Genomic DNA, 13,896 nt, shown 5'->3' with positions numbered 1-13,896 from the left:
TATTTATTTATTTTTGAGTTTATTGTTCACTCCTCCTGTTCTTTTTCATTTTGGAGGAGAGAGAGTTGTATTTGCTTATAATCAATACTTGTCTTTATTTAGTCTCTGCATTTAATTGTGAATGTGACTCTCCAGTGGGGGGGGGTGTTGTTGTTGTTGTTGTTAGAGTTATAAGGGGGGGGGGGGGGGGGGGGGGGGGGTGTGTGAACTATATTCTACCTAATTGTACATGTACTATATCCTGACCACCAAATAAAAATATGTATTGGGACTAAATAGCTGTGTAGCCTTTAGAAAACCACTAATCAGTGAGGTTAACTGGAAAAAAAAGGCTTTCTTTGCTAGGAAGCATAAAGATTGGACTCTGGAGCAATGGAAGAAGGTCATGTAGTCCGATGAGTCCAGACTGACCCTGTCCCAGAGTGATGGGCCAACAGGGTAAGAAGAGAGGCAGATGAAGTGATCGCCCATCATGCCTAGCGCCTACTGTCCAAGCCTGTGGGGGGCAGTGCTTTGAACTTGGGTTGCTGCAGTTGGTCAGGTCCAGGTTCAGCAACAGTCTGTGCTCAAAGAATGAAGTCAGCTGACTACCTGAATATACTGAATGACCAGGTTAGTCCATCAATGACGTTTTTCTTCCCTGATGGCACGGCCATATTCCAAGATGACAATGCCAGAATTCATCGGGCTCAAACTGTGAAAGAGTGGTTCAGGGAGCATGAGGCTTCATTTTCACACATGGATTGCCCCCCACAGAGTCCAGACCTCAACCCTATAGAGAATCTTAGGGATGTGCTGGACAAGGCTTAGCACAGCGGTCGGACTCTACCATCATCAATGCAATCAATTCTCTTCAATTCTTGGAGAAAAGTTAATGCAACGCTGGATGGAAATAAATCTTCTGACATTGCAGAAGTTTATTGAAACCACAGTGAATGCATGCTGTAATCAAAGCTAAAGGTGGTGACTTTTTTTAGCCAGGCAGTGTATATAACACAAATTTATAATTTAATGAGTTCTGGACCCTGCCCTACCCTGGGCCTGGGACAACAAGTCTGTCATTCAAGTAATATCAAAAGTTTGTAGCTTTGTGATCACCAAACCTGAAATGGTGACCTTTGTACCTGGAAGAAATATCACTTCATTTGGATCCCTTGTCTGTTTAAAATGTTTTAGTTGGTTGTAATAAAAACATACCCTTAAAGAAAAATGGTGATAAATGAATGCATTTATATAACAAAGAGCAAATTTGCATTTTTTTTGTCCACTGCCTAGAACTTGATCTGAACTTGAGTCCTCCACCTCTTCTCTAAATGTCTGTCACCTCCATCTCAGTCAACACAGGTTTAATTCTGTGTAGTCCAGCCGTGAACAAAGTGACCAAAGCAGGAATGTGAGGAATGTGGAGGAAAGTATGCTCCGAGTCCATTTTTACACCTGTGCATACCTGGCAGGTGTTTGGAAAGTACCAGATATTTGCTGACACAGACCCCCTCTTCAAGCTTTTTCACCACCTTCAGACACAAACCTACCTTAAAGAGAAAGTCTCAGAGTTCCAGTTTGTCTATGTGGTACAGAAAGTTCATGATCAGCACCATGTTGGGGGTTGAGGGGGTTTAGAGACAGTGGAGGAATGTCTGGCATGCTGCCCGGTACACTGAGATCACATGAGAACTTAAAGTAATTAAAAAGAGTACTCATTTATGTTACCCTCAGAGGCCTTTGTACTATTTCTTACAGCCATGCCATTACTCATCAGAGAAGAAGACCCCAGTCCACTCATCCTGGGGATCGATGCCTCACGTCTTACACACACATCGTCTGGTTAAGCTTTCACCATTGTTACTGAACAGGAGGAGACAGTTCAGATAAAGTATCTGAACTAAGTTAGCTACAATGTGAAGATGTGTATGTTTTCTGTGTCTGTGATGCAGCTCAACAAGGATGCAAATATGTTGATCTACCTTCACCTGCTGCAGCATGACATTTTTGAATCTGTGAGTCTATGGTTTCAGGTGTTTCTGCAATCAGTCTCAAGTACACTGCAAAAAACTGATATCTTATCATGTTTTTTTCTTATTTTAAGTAAAAAATGCCTTTTTATACTTGATATGAGCCACATTTAACTGGTCATTCCAGAAATGTCTTGTTTCAAGTTAGTCAAAGCCAAAAATGAGGTCTGAATTGCTTGTAACAAGAAAAAAAAATCTGCCAATGGAATGAGAATAATTTGCTTGAAACTAGTATAGTGTCTTAATACAAGTAACTTTTCACTCGTATGCCCTTGTGCAAGGCAGAGTGTGACATCAGAGTTTCCACTAAAAATGCAGGTTAACTGTTTACACGGCAACAGTGTCGGCAGCTTTTCAGAAAAATTTCACTCTGGAGAGTGTTTTCAAAAGTCTGCGTTTTAGGTTGGCTAAAACACCATTTCCTCTTAAAAACGCAAGGCCAAAATGCAACAATACTTTTGTGTTTCAACCTAAACCAATCTCGTGTACATGGCCCCTTAGAGGGGTGGGTCTCAGACACCAAGGTCTTCCCAAAGCTTTGCCCCTGACATGCTTTCAGAGGGCTGACCAATCAGAAGGAAGGGGGTTTTGGAGTGGCAAGCCTTAAAGAGACAACAGATAACATTTGGAGGACACGTTACAAGCAATTAAGATGTAATTTTTGTCTTTAAATAACTTGAAATAAGACATTTTTCTGGACTGCTACTGAAAGTAAGACAAAACACTTGATCAGATTTCAGTTTTTATCCAGTGTAAATGCTTGATGAACTGCAGACTTCAGTGTTTCTGTGTGTGATTCATATTTTTGGACCACGGGTTGCTGCTTGGCTTGTATTAGTTGACTTTGAGCAGGGATGAGGTCGAAGTCTCATTGACACTTGAACAGAAGTAAATATGCCAAATGTTGGAAAACAGGAAAACAGAGAAGGTTGCAAACTTGAAGCCATTTGTTCCAGCAGCTGCTCAATTGCTGCGTTGGCTGCGGTCTCACAGCAAACAGACCATTTCAGAATCCAACTGGAAGCACGTCCAAACAAACATGTGCCAAGGAGGGGGGCAGCCCATGTTTGGGAACAGCTTCTCCAAATGATGTGCGCGTGAAAGCACCTTCACAGCACTTTATACTACAAAGATCATTCATTTTTCTCACTCAAACTTAAATAATGTGAAAAAAAAACTCATTCACAACACTGTATTGCTACCCAAAGCCTCTGTAGCTATTTGGTGAACAGTATCTGACAGCACCCACTCATGCACAGTGGTCAGTAAAGGTGCTTCTGGCATGACTCTGAGCAGAATTCAATACAGGATGGAGTGAGGAGCAGACGATTCCTACTTTCAATAATGAAGGGACACAGAGGGTGGTAACTTTTTTAGTGCATTTTGTGGGTCAGAAGCACATCTATAAGGTGTGGCTATCCAGTAATTTGAAGGACCCACTAACAGTTGAATGAATCTATGATGGCCATTTCATTCATGATAAATCTGCTCATACAAAGCTGCCTAATACTTAAGAGCACAGCATCGCACTGTTGCTTCTTGCTTCTCTTTCAAATGATGCAATTTTGCAATACTGGATTAAAATTGTTAGGAAAGTTATGTCTATAAACCTTTTCTTTTAATGTGTATTTCTACAGTTTCATGTCAAGATCATCAAACCCAATGATCTTACCTCAACGGCCAAGCCTAATCACCTTAGATGGGTGTTTCCTTCACCAGCAGGGCAGGTGATGAGTCGTGAAGGACATTTGGAGCTGTTCAGCCTCAATCCCAACATGGGTTTAAATTATAACCATTGCAAAGAGCCTTCTTTTATCCAGCAATCCTAAATAAAATGAGAAACAGAGCGTTGACGAAATGTAATTTTCTGCACCACAGTTCAAAAACCAGCAGGTACAGGGACTTTGCGGTCAGGGCCCTTGCACTTTAAATAGAGTCAGTGACATGAATGAGCCCCACTGCATTCAAATTAAACCTTTTATGGGCCAGGCCCACAAGGAGAAGCGTTCAGATGGAGGATAAAATAATGAAATATTTCCTGATGGGGAATCAGATCCCAGTGCAGCACAGAGGGCCATGGCTAGCTTCAGAGGAGCAGAACAATCTCCATTAGCTGATGGCTCCTTGCCCACACTGGAGCTATCAGTATCAATGAAGGGAGCTCTTCGTCACTTGAGTAAGTGTGAATGAGTGGGGAAGAAACTCATGCACTGTCGAAAGATATTTCAGGGTAGAACAGAAAGCTTTACTGCCATTGAACATCTGGTAACATCTCACAAAATGAAGTTTGAACTCTTCAAAGGCTACTTTTACACAAAGCTAACGCTCTGTAAATTCTACATAGAAACATAGGAACTCTTACAGCTGACGTGTTGAAATGAATGTATTTATCATGATATCAAAATACGAGAGTTTAAAAAACACATTATATAAGATAAAAGTTATGAAATATTGCAGAAAAGACACACATTTGTTCAGAGTAAGAAATATTTGAGGCTGAAAAGTTAGTTTGCAGGTCAAAATCCAGATCCTCAACAAGCAGCAACCTCTGGTCTAAGAATATGACACTATGGGGAAGTGCTAAAATCAGCTGTTTCTTTCTTGAGGCTGGCTCCAGACGTACCAGAAGTCACATACACACCAAGCAAAAAAAAAAAAAAGAAGCTGTTTTCAAAGCAGAAATTAACCTATTTACTACCTGGTTCAAAAAACGTCTCCTGTCTGAATCTCTAAGTTTACTATTGACACACACTGTACGGGGGGTGGGTTGAGGGGTGGTGGTTTCTAGCCATAGACTGTATAAAACATGTACCAAGCATCCACAACTTCACGCGTCTGCTCCTGAAACCATGATATGAAGTCACATTCGCTGTGACGCTGGCTGTGATTTTTTCTTCAAGCAGCTACAGGGCGCCTGGCGGTCACATGACCTGAGCTGTGCCTCTCTGGAAAATCAAACGATCTAATAACTTCTAAACTGCAGACAGAATAAAATTCACTCAATGTACTGTTAAATCAGTGTTTTAGGCCTTTAGCTGTTTTATGAACCAGGCTAAAAATGTGTTTTTAATGCCCTAAAAGTCCATTTTTATGGCTGGGTGTGTTTATGACTTCCGGTCTTTCTGGTCTGCAGCTAGCCTCAAGCAGTTTCTCTTAGCACTTCCACATAGGCTTCATTTTTACTAACCGGATGTTGCCCCTTGTTTCTAATTCAATGGTTCAGAGGATATTAAGCTCACCCAATCAGAGGCGCAGCTCTGGTCATGGGCGCCCTATCAGAATCAGAATCAGAATCAGAATACTGTATTGATCCCTGAGGGGATTTCATTTCAGTTACAGCAGGGAACAACAGGAAGACTACATCCTTGTTTTATACAGTCTATGATCCTGACATAAAAGAAAGACCTGGCATGTTTCCCCATATCGCCCCCTATTGGAGAACACTTTCCCTGAGAAGAAGCAGAGTTTTCTGATGTTTACAGTATTTAACTCTGCAAAAAACTGATCCCTAATCATCTAATATCAAGAGACAATTGGGGGACAGGGGGTAATTTCTTCAAACATCAAATTGAGCAATCATGTGTTGCTTTAACTGTTAATAAATATGTCAGTTTGAGCTGCAGGCTGGTCATTTTCACAAAATCAAATGAGGCCCTCTTTCAAAAAGTTTGGACACCCCTGCTCTGCATTTACTCAACTGAAATATTCTTTCCCAAAAAATTCTACCAAATGCTTAAAATAAGGAATATGCTCTTCAGGTGTGTAAGAATTTTGAATTTTCAGGAACTGGATGTTGTTTTTGTTGTCCAACATGAGGAGATGTGATGCTCCTCAGGGAAAGTGTGGGTGAATGTGTCCAGAGCATCTCACATGCCAACCTGTCATCAGCAGCTGTCAACATCATCAATCAGGAACGAAGCGAATCCATCTCCTCTCCTCAGCTCAATATGTGGAGCCAATGGGGTGTCATACCTGAGCAGCTCCACAGGAGCCACACTGGGATGATGTCAGACAGAACGGCCTGAGCTTTATACTTTCCGCTGGGACTCTTGAGCTGATGTGGGATTCAGGCTTCAGATTCTGCAACAGCACTGACAAAGTCTTGGTGCAGGTTCACTGTCTGTCAGATACAGAAGGGAATGATCCAGCAAAGCCTTTTGAGTTTCACTATGATATGACGGGCTTTGAAAAAAGCTTCAAAGGCAGCTTTTAGAACGTACTTTTTCCGAGAAACCTGCAGCGGTATGGATTCACAGCAGGATTCCAAATGGCGAGCCATATTCACATCAAATATATGTTAAAAGTGTCAAGACATGTCAAAACGTCCATGGAAACATTTCAAACCACTGCTGCAGTTAAATCCAATGCTCTGTGCTTTCAACATATTCTATTAATCCTCAAATAGAAATTGAAAATAAAACCCCAGACTAGCTCTTTAATGTACCAATCTTAGCTTATAGCTTTTTTTTTAAGTGACTTATACTGGGACTCTTTGCTTAAACACGGGTTTAAAGTAACAGTGATGGATGTTCAAATTAAAAGTGTAGATTTTCAAATCTCTTCACTTTCACATGATGTAGAAATCCTTAAATATGTCTGTAAACTGCTCAAAATGCTCCTTTCTAAAAAGAGAGATATTCATGAAAATTGCTGAAATGGTGAGGTCATCACACAGGGATCTTCTAGCTCAACCCATGGCACACCAGAGGGCGGGGTCTTTAACACCAAGGTCTTCCTGTAGTTTTGCCCCTGAAAGGCTTTCAGAGGGCTGACCAATCAGAGGGAAGGGGGTTTTGGAGTGGGAAGCTTTAAAGAGACAAAGGCTGGTTTCAAAACTACATACTACATGTGAATGTAGTCTGTGGTAGGCACTGCATACTACCTACTGCTTTTGCATTTAGTATGTAGTATGACTGTTCTGTTGGGTCCGTTTTGTGATATACTACCCTGGATTTCAGTTTGGGTAGATCTTGGCCTTTTAAGTTTTTTGTTAATCATATCACAGCAGACAGATTTATACTTTTTACTGAAAATAAATCTGGAAGGGATTTTTATTTTTACAGCTGATGGAAAAACCACTTCCATATAATCAAAGTATGGATTAAAAAGTGAAATAGTGTTTTTTATGGGTTTTAATGGATTTGTAGAAGTAAACGCCACTTTTCTAACTGGAAGTAACAAGATTTACAGGAGTTTCTTTCACATCACTTTCGTTTCTATCTCAGGGACTGTAACATTAGTGTTGTTGTATTGTGGTTGTAATGCTGACTCATTCCAGTAGATGGCGGTAATTCACCAAAACCTGCCATCCCATAGACAAAAAGCGTAAGCGCCGTGCATTGTGGGAAACAATATGTTGGGTAGACTGGTTCGTTGCAAACTGAGAAATTTCCCCGGATCAGTAGTACATTCTGGGATTTTTGGCATACTGCAGATTTTGCAAGTTTTCGCATACTACCTACTTCTACATACTGAATTTCAGCAAAAATAGTCGGCAATACTAGTGTAGTAGGCTGTTTGGAAAACAGCCAAGGAGTTTTTCTGGACAGTGGACTCAAGAGAGTCAGAATAAAGACTAAAAGAAAGTGTGTGTTGATGCTGGGTCTATTTATAAATTTGATCCCTCTTGCTTTCCAAAAATAACTTGATTTCCTAATAATGGTTAATTTTATTTAAGTCAAGAATTAAAAGATAATTGTATGATAAGTTTTCTGACCAAACAAAAATACCAGTGACTTACCCAACAAGCCATGAAACCTGACACATGGAGGCTCCTGAGTGAATAAATAAAAGATATTTTTTGATACCCTGTAGATTTCGTGTTGCAAATAATAGACCGGGATGGTAAAAATAGTTCATCCAAGGTTAGACTCGAACCCTATGCCCCCGGTGGAAACTGCTGGAAACTACCCAAGTAGTTAACTAGGTTGGCCAAACTGTTTCTGTGGTTTACTGAGGAGGCTTTGCACCTTCAATGTAAAGGTATTAGTAGGTGATGTAATCTGCCTCCTAATCACTTAATCAGGTGGCAGGCTCGAGATTTCCTGTGTAGTGAGTTGGATTGAGTGTGTGTGTGAAGGTGTGAGTTTAGACTGACAAGGGATAAAAAAGACAACACCGAGGAGGTTGGTGAGGTGAAGGGAACGAGGATAGAGAGGAGTAGAGAGAGAAACACAAGTCAGGTCGAGTATGTGTAAAGGTGCTGGGTTCACTTCTTTCATTCACAGTTTGAAAGTTTTTCTGAGGACAGGTAATGGTGATAAGATTAGGTCCCAAACAAGTTGATTTGCTGTTAAAGACCAAAAAACACCTGTTAATTTGAAAAATAAAGAAAGGTTTAGTTTAAAAAATGGTGCAGCTCCAAGACTTAAGAATTAGGTCTTTAACACAAGAAGCCTGGCTGTGTAAAAATATCTAAACAATATTTAAAGTGAATGTTAAATATTCATTGCAAAATATTTCAAATAACTATTTCTGTCTTGTAAACGTTGACGATAATTCAAACAGCTTCAGGAAATCTTTCCGGTGTTGAATTTGTGGCATAATTTTGCAAAATGTACATGTAGCAATTAACAAAACAAAGGCACCTCGACCTGCACCTTTTTAGCAGACACATTTTACAGAACAACAAGGTGAGCTGTGAGTACATGTTCATCTGAAATGAAACTCCTGATGCGAATAATTACACCAGAAGCTCAGCAACAAGGGTTTACTCTCTATATAAAACTTTTATTTAAATTTAAACAAGGTTAAAATATTCACCACACATATACATCAACACATAGAGCCAATAAATGTCATTTTTTTCATGACCTGTGGCAACTGTGATCATGAAGTTTCACATTCCAGGAAATCAAAGCATTGTTGACAGATTGGAAAAGATAAACAAAAGGATGTTTCTGTATGTGATTTTTTTAAACAAGCAGGTCTGAGATGACCCAGTTCTTCATAAATCAGTTTTACCAAACAAAACAGATCAACAGCTGTAGTTCAAGTGTTAAGCCCGGAAAGAGCTGCTCTAAAATCAACTAGAAGTAATGATCTCTTCTGTCGTGTTTATGTGATGTAGAAGTCACCTTTTTCCAATCCACTGAGATTAAAAAACAAGAGTTCACATCCTGAGCAGAAATTCATTCACATGCATATCTTTTTGATATTATCATGCATCAACACTCAGTTCTTCAAAGCATCAACTCAAATACAGCTGAAGTCATAGACACTCTAATCCATGGGTATCACCCATTTGCTTTTACAGAGGACTTTTGACGCCCATTGTTGTTGGGTGACTAATTGGTAATGCTGAACTGAGTCTTAGCCTCTGTCGAGCTGGTGTGTGTTAAAGAAGTGGGTTTTGAGCCTCCTGATGAACAGGGGCAGCATTCCCATCTGTATATCAAGTCAGCTTTGTCTCTGATTGGATGATCGTAATATCTTTTAAACAGCTGAGTTACAAGAAAATTCACCCCAGTACAAAGTGTCCTGTTAGAGAAACAAGCTATTTAAATTTAATTAATTTATTCATTTAATCAGTTTGTAAGCAAGTAAGTTTTTGGCTGCAATTGGTGAGTATATGGTTTTCTGTGCTTCTGCAGCCAACCTCAAGTAGACAGTTGATGATCTGCAGTTTTGAATACATCCACACCAGTTTCAATTTTGTTTTTGCAGCAGAAGTCGCAGCTTGATTAAAACCATGGACTGTATAAAACATGGACAAAGCATCTGCAATGTTGCCCCCTGTTCTTGAAAGAATGAAGCCCTATTCGCAGATGCAGCCACATTTGCTATGACGCCAGCTGTGAGTTTTTCTTCTAACAGCTACGGGCGCCCGTCAGTCACATGACCTGAGCAGTGCCTCTGATTGAAAAATCAGACAATCCTTATAACTTCTAAACCACGGAGCTAAAAAACAAAATTAACTCACTGTACAGTGTGTGCCAATGATGAAATCAGTGTTTTAGACCCAAGCCGGTTCTTTTAACCAGGCTGTAAATGTGTGTTTAATGCCATAAAAGTCAGTTTTTATGGCTGGGTGTGTACATGACTTCTGGTCTTTCTGCAGCCAGCCTCAAGCAGATTTTCAACGAACAGCAACTTTTAGCACTTCCTCATAGGCTTCATTTTTACTGACCGGATGTTGCCCCTTGGTTGAAACCAATCCACTTAGCTGGAAAGACCAAACTTTTTGTTTTTCAATCTGGCTTTAAACATTTTAATCTCCACTGCAAATCTAGGAATTTGAACACAAGGTTCTACATAGACTGAGTCGCACTGGGAATCAGCCTCAGAGGCACCCCAAAAACTGAAATCCAAGCAAGTGTATATGTCTTATCTTCAGTAAATGAAAAATAAAGATCTTAATAGACTCAATACAAGCCACATTCACTTGAAAAGTCTGAAAATATCTTATTTGGGGATATTAAAAGGTGAAAATGATGTAAATTGCATGTAAAAAGTATCAAATCTACAAATAGGGAAAGTAAAATTTAATTTTTCAGTTTCTTATTTGGTCTTGAAAAATAACTTAAAACAATAAATTTTCTGCTCTTGTCTGGTGAATGTGGCTCATATTAAGTCTAAAAAGATGCATTTTAATAACAATAAGGCAAAAACTTTCTTACATTTCAGCTCTTTAGTGTGGATACAAAAAATTTAACGTGTATGCCACAAACAGTGTCTTCTCCTTCTTACTGGTAAAGGTAAAGCAGGTAAAACAGAACACATGGTTCCTTTGTTGTCTTGCATTAAATGGGATGCTATCCATGCACACTGAATCATTTTTACAAAAAGCTCGCCGACACTTCTGTGACCATTTCTGGCAAACAACATTAATGGACCCAGATGCAGAAGCTCAAGGAGAACTCTTCTGATGTGGAAGTGCAGGGAGTGAATTGTGGTGAATAAATGGGCACTATCCTTCAGCTCTGTATCCTGTTTATATCTCCACACGAACAGCTCTCCACTCAAAGTGACCACTTCCTGTTTTATACACAACTTTAGGAATTGTAATGGTTAACTTAGCCTCCACAAAGTTGTAAGGATGAAGGACACAAGGCTTAGAAACCACAGGAGGGTATACATATAAGACTGACTTTTTTCTGGAGTCAACTTCAAGAGGACACTCCAGGGACTTAAAATTTTGGCTTTTTTGTTGCAGAAAAACTAAAATGCTCTTCATGTTTGTGCATTGTTGGTAAATCTTATTAAGATATTGAGTTTTTGAAGTACTGTATCCTCTCATCCTAAGCTCCTAATACAAACACCTCCCTCCACCCAGCAAAAAAACCTGTTTGAGCAGAGTTGCAAAGTCCTCTGAAAGCTGAAATAAAGGCTGTTTCTGCTCTAAGCTAACGTTTTATCATTCCAGACAGATGGCAGACATCTGTGCGATCATGAAAACAACTTTGAAGGTGCATCTCGCTGTTGGATAGAGCAAAAAACAAACCTTGTGATTGTTTCCTTGAGGTTTGTTTGTATCTCCCAATCACAGAGCGTCGAGGTCAGAAACGGGGTCAAAGCCAGGGTGGAAGACGAGGGTGTGTGCTGCTCTTTCTTCCTCTTTGTAAGAAAATCTTTCCTCCATGAGAAGAGATAGAATACTGTAAGAGTGAAAACTTTCCCCTTCAGTGGGACTTGGTAAAAAAAAAAACTACCAAGTGTTGTTCATCTATTCGTGTCAAAGAGGATGTGACTCAACAGTTTTTCACAGCTCTGACAGGACTGAAGTGAAGCTAAGTGAGGCTTTTAATAAACAAGGTTCATTATAGTAGCTCTTCACTGCTCCCTCACACTATCAGAGTACACTCAAAAGCCTGTCACCCTCTTCTGGCAAAGGTCTCAAGAACTTGGTTTTTAGTTAACAACATATCTTTGTTTTGTTTTTTAGTCATTGCACCTTGAATATATTTGTATTGTACACATATTATATTACATTTTAATTCATTTTATGTTATATATGCATATTGCTCTCTCTTCTTAGTCCTTTTTTGTAATTTTTTCCTGTCTTTTCGTCATCGTTATATTTGGAGTGAATCATTACTTTGTATGGCTGATGTGTTGGTCATGGACTCCAAACTGGTTGTGTCTTCAGTGATACTTTTACTATTTTTTCTCCTGTGTTTGTCTGGAGATCCTACATGTAACCATGGCTGCATTGTTTACATATGAAATCAGCTTTTTGCAGCCTGTAGCATGTCAGGTTAACTGGTGCAAGGCCTGATGTTTCCCCGGACGATGAGAAAAAGGGGGTGAGGACAAAGTGCTGGTTCTCAGGTGTGAGCTAAGAAGTGAGGACATCGACCTGTCCTTCCATCCATTGTTATTGGGAACGTAAGATCTATCTCCAGCACGATGGACAAGCTAGCCATGCTAACCCTGCTAACAGAGCTAACACGAGACAGCAACGCCACATTGGAAGAGCCTCACCTGCTGTGAGCAGACAGGATCCAGGAGACAGCGACTGAACAGACTGCTGAAGAAGCTCAGTCCTGGACCCTGTGGAGGTGGAGGCTGGCTGAACTGGACAATGATGGACAAGCTGTCATCATCTATTTTCCTGTGGACTTTTTTGCACTTTCTTACTTTTGTTTTCTTGATTGCTGCTGTGACTCCTCCTGAATTTCCCGTCTGGGATAAATACAGTATTTCCCATTCTATTCTATTCTATTCTATTCTTTATTTTTGGCACATTCAGACACAAATAGTATGAACTCTTTCCCCAAAAGACAACAAAGGGCAGCACATTACTATTGTGTGCATCCCCATCTCTTACCTGCAGAAAAAGTTACAAGCTTCTCATTTTATTCCCCAAAATTGGATCAAACTCTTGATAAGTTGTTTTTAATAAAGTCCTGCTGTTATTACCTGCCTCAAAAAAGGATTACAGACATATTTTGTCTCAGCTGCCTGAAGTGTGTCATTAAATTTTCGGTAATATCTTCATGCACTAATAAAAACAAGCCAACTGTCTGACCACAGTCTCATTTAGCAGCAGAAATCTTCTCATTGATTTAGATGGTGTAATATCATCTGACGCTACCACGAAAACTGTGTTAAGTAATGAAATATAAACAACTGAAATCTCAACTCTGACTACCACCTGGAGAGGAAACAAGCAGCTGTAGAGTGTTGTACCTGCAGGTATAGATTTATAATCCTTTACTAAAACCTTTTGAGGATGTATTAAAGGCTTTTCCTCCCCTGAATTAATGAACAAATTAATCCCAACATGAATCATGAAACTGAATAAACACGTCTGCCCCTCTTCCTGCCAGCATAACATGGGTCAATGTGATAACACAAACAGCCCTGGCCGTGAAAACACACATTTCACACAATTTTCACACTGTGCTACAAGTCTGTCAGTTGCTTTCTCTCTTGCAGCAGACTGCGTGCTGTGCCTGTACACTAAACAGCATCCATGTGTCCTTTGTGTACAATCTTCAGCAGCTTTGCCATTTTCCTCCCTGGAAATTCAGAGCTCCCTCCTTTCATGAGGCCTCCTATAGCGGAACCATGATATGGCCGTGAATCTCAAGCTGTGCCTCCGCCCGCGAGTGTGGGTGGGTGTCAGTGTGTGTCCAGTGGAAAAAATGTGAAGCAGAACTAATGCTGAATTTATCTGCTCCATGTGGGAAAAATAAACAGAGTGCTCTCTTGCTATCAGGGCAAACAGGATTCAGGTCGGCCAGATATCTCTCAGCAAAACATCAGGTAAAGAAAAGACAGAGTGTACAGTTCATATTGGCATCCACAAGACTCTGCTTCAGGATTTGTGGAGGATTTTATTAAAGACAGGACAGGGAAATTTACTTTTTACAAAATGCCTCTATTTAACAACAATTCCCACAATGAATGGGACTCAGCAGCAGAGAAGAAATGCTCATTA

The sequence above is a fragment of the Halichoeres trimaculatus genome, unplaced genomic scaffold (genome assembly GCF_033239565.1).
Source record: "Halichoeres trimaculatus isolate MK-OKI-2021-1 unplaced genomic scaffold, fHalTri1.1 fHalTri1_scaffold_6, whole genome shotgun sequence".
NCBI classification, from domain to species: Eukaryota; Metazoa; Chordata; class Actinopteri; order Labriformes; family Labridae; genus Halichoeres; species Halichoeres trimaculatus.
The sequence above is the reverse complement of the archived record's forward strand: the minus strand, read 5'-3'. Positions refer to the sequence as shown.